Here is an 8,854-nt window from a genome sequence, read left to right as displayed (position 1 = left end):
GGGGCCGCGCGCGTGATGCCGCGGGGAGGCCTCGGCCCGGCCCCGCGGCGCCGCCATGGCGGTGTCATGGCGGCCCCGCGCGGCTCGGTCCACACCCGGGCTGAGGGGAAGTGGAAGGGCCCGGCAGCTGCGGCCCCGGCGTGTGCCCTACGGGGGAAGCTGCCAGGCGCCCGGGAAGGCCCCGCCTCCACACATGGGGTTCCTTTCCCGGACCCCGTGCCCAGGACTGACCGTGGCTGGACTCCAGGTGCCCTCTAAAGCCGCCCTGGCACTGCCCTCCGCAGCTTGGCACGGGAGGGACAATACAACGAGAGGCTCGTGGGTCGAGATCAGGACAGGACGAGATCACTCACGAATTGCCGTCATGGGCAAAAGAATCTTGACGTGGGGAAATGAATTTAATACCAGTCAAATCAGAGTAGGATCTTAAGAAATAAACCTAAATCTAAAAACACTGTCCTTGCCTTCCTTGCTTTTCAGGCTGATTTTTGCCTTCCCACTCACGATTTTTGGGATGCAGTCCTCCAGGAACAGCCTGCTCCAGAGGGTGCCCCCTCAGGGTCAAAGTCCTGCCAGCCAACCTGCTCTGCTGTGGGCTCCTCTCTCCATGGATCCACAGATCCTCACAGGAGCCTGCTCCAGCACAGGCTTCCCACAGGGTCACAGCCTCCTTTGGGCACCCACCTGCTCTGCCCTGGGGTCCTCCGTGGGCTGTGGTGGATCTCTGCTCCCCATGGACCTCCCTGGCTGCAGCGGCACAGCTGCCTCACCAGGGGCTGCGCCAGGGGCTGCAGGGGGATCTCTGCTCCAGCGCCTGCAGCACCTCCTCCACCTTCTTCATTGGAGTCTGCAGAGTTGTTGCTCTCACTCCCATTCCACTCTTCAACTGAAGATGTTGTTGTGCAGACTTTTTCCCCTTCTTAAATCTGTTATCCCACAGGCACTACCCCTGTCACTGATAGGCTGAGCCTTGGCCAGCAGTGGGTCCATCTTGGAGCTGTCCGGCATTGGCTCTGTCAGACACAGGGCATCCTTCTGGGGGCTTCTCACTCTAGCCCCCTCCCCAAGCCCCTGCCACACAAACCAAATACACCAGAGATGAAAGGTCTGGAAGTGGTGGGAGCCTCAGTGTGTGTATTCTGGAGCTTTCTGACCAGAAAAGTAGGCAGGCACGCTTCCTTGGGATTCATTGTTCAAGTCCCTGGTGGCAGTGCTGGGGGATATGAACTTGCACAGCCCTTGTTCACACTGATGAGGCCAGACAGTGGATTCAGTGGGAGGTACGAACAGTTGCTGGCCTTTCCAGGAGCATATTCTGCAGCTCAGGGAAACTGCAGCTCATTTTTTGCCTGAAAATTTAGGTGGCTTGACAGTCAAGCATGTGTCTCATGCTTCTGTGCATTGCCCAGCCATGATGCTTGGGTCGCTGCAGACATTTGGCTGCTTTGGCAGTCACCCATAGGGGGAGATGGACCGCAGCAAGACCCAGATGTAACTGCAGGAGGTCAGACTATTCCAAAACTGAGCTGCCTCTGTAGATGAGGTGCAGGGAGGAGACCTGTGCCACCTGCTGTTGTCAATTGAGAAGCCTGCTGTATTAATATTTTCATAAAGTAGAATAGGAAACAATCCACTCATCATTTAGGCTGGAATGGTATTTAGATGGGGAGAGGGACTGCGTGTCCACATACTCATTGCACCTAAATGGAAAACTAAATGCTCCAAGGTGCAAATTGTCTACCCAAGGGCTTGTTAAAACCAAAACTACTGTTTCTTTGCTCTTTTTGATTTTTAAACCTGTGCCAATCACAAGCATCAGAAAACATAGATAACAAAATACTAATAATACTAAATTCTAGGTATAATCAGGAATACCAAAAGAAACATTGCAGTTGAGACAGCCACAGTACATAGTATCACCATACAATTGCAGAAGATTTTAACATTCACCCATATAGACTAGCACAATACCACATCAGACAGCTTCAGGTGTCTACCCATACAGCATAACACTGCATCACCTCAGAAGGCTGCAAGTGTCTGCCCTCCTTGTTCTTTAGCCCAGCCTTTTATACCCCTCATTGTTCATGCATTGCACCTGTGTGCTTTCTGTTCCCTTTGGTGACTGGCCAGCACACCTCACCACTCCATGGCTCATTACCTTCAATGCTGTTCTCCTGCTTTTTGCACTTGTACCCCACTGGGGATGAGGCTCGGCTGCAGCCCTACTCCCAATTAGCACAAACTGTGTACCTACAAAGAAATGCATTTTGTTAAATTACTTCTTATTTTCTAGAAGTTCAAACAAGCTTACCCAAAATTCGCACTGGTTTTAACAAATGTGACATGTTTGCATCCAAGGACAAGCACTTATGTGGTAACCTGTGTTCTATTTAGATAGTTCTGTGCGAGGCTGAGTCAAAGAATAGGGGTTAGGGAAAAGGAAAGGTCTCTTACTGGCAGTGTGTGCTCAGCAACAATAGCCTTAATCCTTTACTGAAACAGACCTTGATCCTGTGGAAGCTATTGAGGCCAAATTCCTGTCGGTTTCTGTTAGAATATGACCTAAAAAAAGAAAGCAGGCTTGTACTCTTAAGGGATCTAAAGAGTTCAGGCAAAGCTACTCTGACTGCATGCAGCTTTGTAAGAAAGGCAACACCTTGGGAAGACTGTACTTAGTAAAAAAGAAGTATGTGGCTGTGTATGGATAGGCTTGTGAGTTTCACTGCAGCTGCAGATGAACTGAGAAAATGTGCTTGTGAATGAAAGGTTTTATTTTACACTCCATTAGTTATGGAGCAAGGATGGCAATCAAAGGAATATCAGACAGTGCCAAAGTTAGTAACCTGCATTGCACCTTACTAGACTAAAGGAATAAGGAGCATGGAGAGGTATCTAGTTGAAAAGACTGCAATAAGGGGATCAGCTCTAGTAATACATCTTCTAAAATGTTCCCTATATGGTTATCAATCCATGTTACCAGCTCCTATTTCGGTCAGAACAGGTACTATTTAAACATCTTTTTTTTGTGTTTCTGTTTTTGGCAGGGACACAACCTATTCTTTCCACTGATTGCTTTCTTTATGCCTATTACTTTGTACCTGTCTGTTACAGTTGAAATCTCCTCAATTGTACCTTTTCTACATCTATTTGCTTCACATTTCTGTTGTCTGCTATGTTTCTCCTTGTGTATTTTTATTGTGGTCTGCAATGTCATCACTGTGAAAAAAACCCACCACTTTATCTGCTAAGTGTCTACAGTCCCACCATCAATATTTTGCTATGATGATGGAGAACTATTAATCCATATGTGAAACATTTTTTTCTGGTTCTTCAAATCTCTATGATACTATGTAAACCTTTGCAGATGTGCCAATGTCTTATATTCCTCAAGAGCTTAATCCTTGCTGCAGCTGAGATGAGAGGGGAGAAAAGCAGTTTCCTTCTGCTGTGGTTTTGAGTCAATTTATATCAAAGCAGTTTGGGAAGTTGGTGTGGAGAACATCAAAACTGCTGCAAGTCAACACTATCAGCAGAAGAGTGGATGATGTGTGGTATCGTGCCAATTCCACACTCCTGCACCTTCAGCAAACCCTCTGTAAAGTCCAGAGAAGGTGTAAAGTTGGCAGTGCACTGCACTTGTCTTTTCCTTGCAAGGGGCCACAGAGGGGCTGAGAATCGAGTTACAATGTGTGAATGTACTAAAGACAAATCTTGATTTTGCTTGAGTGGTACATTCCTTTATGAACCCCCTGTTGCTTATCACTCCCTGCATTCCTTTTCCTCTAAGCTGTCCTAAAGCAGGAGATTCCCATGTTGCAGTGCCATTTTCATTGAAGTAATAAATGTCATATTGTCATCAAAAACTAAGATAAACAGTTTTTCCAGGATTATTTCTTCTTACAAATGATATTTATAGTTTTTCACAGTCCAAGACACAAGCTTATCCCTTGTGTTCAAGTTTTAAGATGGTGTCAGTGAGACAAAATGGCATTCACTTGAACTCTCTTGAAATGCGATTGCAGTTGTGCCAATGATGTATGAAATGTAAGTTGATTGATGGAAATCCAAAGCCCCTTTGGGTTAGCAAGTGTTTTTTTCATTTTGACTCTCTAGAAACTGCTGAGGTTTATGCCTGTTTCAGCAATCTGCATTTACAGTCCTGCTGCACTGTAGCTAAACTGATTTACAGTTGCTATTTGCAGATCCAGAACAAAGTGTCAGTTAAAGGCTGAATTGGTGTATGGAAATGCAACTACTGTACCTCATGGAATATCTGTATTTTGCTTACATAATCTAGATATGTAGTAACTTCTGCCAAAATTGCTGTTATTTAACAGTTTTGGAAGGATTGTGCTGGTTAGTCATGAGAACAATCCCATTTTGCTTTAAAAACAGGAAGCTGAATGATGCTGTGGAGGAGGAGTGGGAGAAGAGGAGCTCAGGACGAGTTCTTTTTCTCAGTTCTCTCAATCTGTTACTTTTGCTGTATCTGTACCCGTTCTGTCTGTAAACTCCCAAGGAGAGATCCTGATTCTTTTGTTTTCATTTAGTGGCATTAAAAAATTCCACACAGCATACAAAACAAATTTATTTTATTGCCCCAGTTGGCAGGCAAGGTAACATTTTCTTCTGCCAATAAGTAAACATTGACTTTTTCCATTATCCCAGCTGTCAAAATCATATCACAGTATATGTTGCTGTGGAATTGAAGTCATCCATATGGTAATGCAGACAAGCAGAAAAATCCCACCACAAAACAGTTATTGCATTACAATACAGTGTGTTTAAATCTTTTAGTTTTCCAGGCAGTGAGTTTGCAGGATTAAAGCCTTCTTTTCCCAAAAGCAAATCTTGTGCCTTAGTCTCATCATCACTTGAATCCCATTCTCTTCGATTTTTTCCCTATCAAGCAGGGGAGCAACTAAACTCATTAAAAAGAAAAGTATTTTGGTACCTTCAAAATCAGGAAGTTTACAAAATTTACAAGGCTAGATTTTGTTTTTTGTTTTGTTTTTTTTTTTTTAAATTTGCCCCAAGTTTTACATCTGTAGGACTTAACAGTAACTTATATATAACTGCACATATAATATTCATCTGTAGGTATAAGGCAGGCTTTGTTTTAACTTTATTGAAACTGAAATTCTTGCAGAATCATACACCTTCAGGAATGAAATCCTGAAAACTAGCTGGAGTCACAAGATTCTTGATATATGGAAAAACTGTTAATCACAAGGAAGAGGTAGTGCACTCATACTATATTTTATTTTAGTGAAAGGAAAGCAAACTATTAAAAAATGTTGTCATCTTCATCTTTAATTTTTAAAAAGTGAATGAGCAATTGCAATTTCCTTTTGTATCACTAGATGGTATATGGTTACTGTGGGGAAGCTCAGCTCTTAAAAAAAAATGGATATAGTATAGGTACTGCTGTCTCTCCTGATCCAGATGTTGCACTGACCAGACTCCTTGCTTACAGAAGGAATGCCTGCAAAGCTATTCCTGACACCTAAAACTGCTCCTTGTTGAACCAAACCCCTGGCTCTGTTGTAGGCAATGGCAAAACTTACTGAGTGATTCGGTGCTCACGTTTTCTGGGAAACTGCACAGTACTTAGGCCTCAAACTCAGAATTACATTCTTGAAAAGGGGAACTCTACATTAAAATGCTTGAAGACACCCACACTTTATTTTAAAGTTAACAAAGTCCTCAAACATTGTGGATCAGACCCTCTGAACTACCAGCTGGTGAATGCTCAGTAGGAGTAAAAGTCCATATGCAAGCAGAACCAATGGAAGTTTAGGTTTGTAATTTTAGTTATAACAATATGAGCTACCATATAGTTTCCATGCAAGGACCTACTTTTACACTAGAGGGCATATTTTTATTTTCTCAGGAAATATTTTTGAGTGCTACATTATCACAGTCAAAACAGCATCTCCTATAGTAGTTATATATATATTAAAAAATATGCTAGTATAAAATGTTTGCTAGAATTTTATAAAAGAAGCAAGAACATTTTATGCTGTTCCATTTGGCTTAACAGTTCAGCAGCTTAAATGGATCTGTTTCCATGTAGTTGCTGTAGTAGTCCATGACATTGTAGTTTGAAAACTACCAGTTCAAAATTAAAACTTTCCTTGATGACTGTCTTCTGGGCTTTAGTTGTATGAAAAGGGTGTCATAAGTAAAATTTATAGAAACAGTTCCACAGTTAAATCTTATTTCTCCTGTTCCATAGGACCCAAAAATTTCTTAGTGCTTTTTAGAAAAAAAAAGATGTCCAGTTTTCAAAAGAAAAAGGTGTCCAGCTCCTTTGCTGTTTGGTAGCTTGTGCTTTTTGCATTCCCTTGGTCTCTCGTATGCTTAGACTCTGTGACTTTCTGCGTGAGAGACCCATTATGGTGGGCAGTATCATATGAAGCTTTCATAACCATGTCTCACAGTGTCACCAGATTCCCCAGCAGCAGGAAATGGTGTGGAGAAGGACTCAGAATGCAGGGCTCTGTTCTTCGCAGCCTGACCCTGCTGGGCCCTTGCTCCCCTTGGTCTTCTCTGCAGTGTGTGGCAGGTTCCTCAGGAGGGAAGGGAGTGAGGAACAGAGCCGTGGTGTGTGATGTGTCATCCCCCAGCACTGCACCAAGGCAGCGAACGAGGAGAGAGTGTCTTTCTATGGCTTCACCAGACTTTTCTCCAGAAAGAACAAAAAGAAGATGGAGTTGTTATGGTAAAATCTTGGAAGGAAAGTAATTTCAATCAGTGCTTAAATAATTATTCTAATTGCAGTTTTTATGATTGTCATGTCTAGGAGCCACACAGAGTGAGACAGTAGTGTTTCTTCCATCTGTAATATTATTTGCATTATTACCTTAATGGATGGATGATATGGAAGAAACACTATCACTTGCTTTTGCATCTGTCTAATAAAGTGTTCTGAGACAGTATGGCAGCATTGCACAGAAATTTCTTAGTGGCATGAAACTTTGAGATGATAGGAGTTCATTGAGGATTTGATGCATGAGTCAGTAATGCTGAACTGCCTGTTATATCTTAAGAGTTTAATTAACAAATTCAGTAAGGGACAATAGCGTCCATAAGCTGATAAAGGGACATTCAGCATAGCTTGCAAAATAAATAATACAGTAAAAATTTAATAATTCTGATAACCCACATAGCTCCCAAGCCAGTACTTACACACCTTACATTTTGCAAGTAGTTTCATTAGATCCATCAGGATAGACAGCCCAAGTGAATATCAGTATGTGTTTAACTGCCTGCTACCTGCAACCCACTTGGGTTGGCCCAGGGTGCATGTGGAAAGTTTTATGCCTTCTCCTATGGAAGGGAATGGTTTGAAAACATGACAGTGTAATTAACCCCTCTGTAGATCTTCTCTGAGGGGCTGAGAGTGACAAATTTACATCCTGGTTTAATTTGCTGCCAGACTGGTTTAGAAATGGCATGAGCAGGCTGCCCTGATAGCACCATTTATCAGAAAGAGGTGCTCCAAGAGAAGATAAATGACTTGTAATCTCAAAAGAGAAGGGGTGCATTTTCTGCAGCCTGGAGTGCAAAGCCCTTTCCTTCTGTATGCTTAATCCCTTAACTTCAGCCATTTCCTGCTCATTCCGTTTGCTCTAATAGTCCTAGCTTTTCTGATTGAGTTCATATCAGTTCTGTGGATTTCATAGGATGACAAAAATTAGCTGCAGCAATACTATATTCTCTCTCTCAACCCAAGTGAAGAGAGCAAGTAAAGGAAAATGGAAGGCATGAAAGAAAAGTTCACAAAACGATCACAGTACTTTTGGGATCCCAAATTTGCCAGATCAGTGATCATTTTAACTATCTATGAAATGAACTATAATACTGACCTGTTTCACTGGGATCTTATCAGAATTCATTAGATATAGTCCTTTGAAGATGGAAACTACAAAGTGGTAGTATTCTGCTGACCCCAAAATCCTCTCCAGGTTCTTAAGTATCAGTAGGCAGCTCTCTGGTTAGAGCAGCTGTTCTCAATCTGCAGTTATGTATTATTTATTGTGCGTACAATAAATTATTGTATCTATTATGTATGTTTGCATTTATATCTGCTTGGGTTTTCTTTGATGCATTTTTTCTTCTCTTTAGTTTGGTTGATAGGATCTCAAGATGAAATTAATTTCTTCAGCTCGTGGTGAAGCTTCTCTGGGGATGACTCACTTGAGCCTTTGTGTGCACCAGTGCATAATTACTGATCTCACTGGAATTTTAAAAAGTGCTGTTCCAGGGCTTCTTGTTGTGTGAATTAGGTCTCTTGGTACATCTGTAATGTTAGCTTGGAGTTTGTTTGTGGTTTAGGTATGTTTTATAATCATGAAAAGCTTCTGATGTATTAGTGCATCATTAATTTTCAAGAGTATGTATTCTGTTAAAGGGCTAAGGTAAGTAGAGCAGGCATTTTGTTATTTCATTTGAAGTCTTCACATGACCTGCATTTCTAGATGTGTTCTAATTATGGAGGGCATTGAGAAGCAGTGGAGGGAAAAGCAATGGAGTAAGATGTTCTTGCTTATTGGCTTCCAGCAGTGCTGATAAAAGCTCATGAGGGCTTCATATTAGAAACAGATGAGGAGTCTCAGTTCCATCACTCTGGTTTTGGGTGGGATGCCACTTAGGGCTCCATTCTGGCCATTTTTCTTGCTGAGTAGCACTTAACTCTAGAATTATTTTCACTGTTTTCAGTTAAGTCATTCGGTTGTATGATGATCACTTCTTTCACTGCTGTTCTCTCTTCAGGAAATTTGTATTAGGCTTTTTAAAACTCAGGTAAAGAAAATGGCTACACCATTTCCAGTAACTCTGAAACGAG

The sequence above is a fragment of the Pyrgilauda ruficollis genome, unplaced genomic scaffold (genome assembly GCF_017590135.1).
Source record: "Pyrgilauda ruficollis isolate IOZ18807 unplaced genomic scaffold, ASM1759013v1 scaffold24, whole genome shotgun sequence".
NCBI classification, from domain to species: domain Eukaryota; kingdom Metazoa; phylum Chordata; class Aves; order Passeriformes; family Passeridae; genus Pyrgilauda; species Pyrgilauda ruficollis.
Note: the sequence above shows the minus strand (reverse complement) of the source record.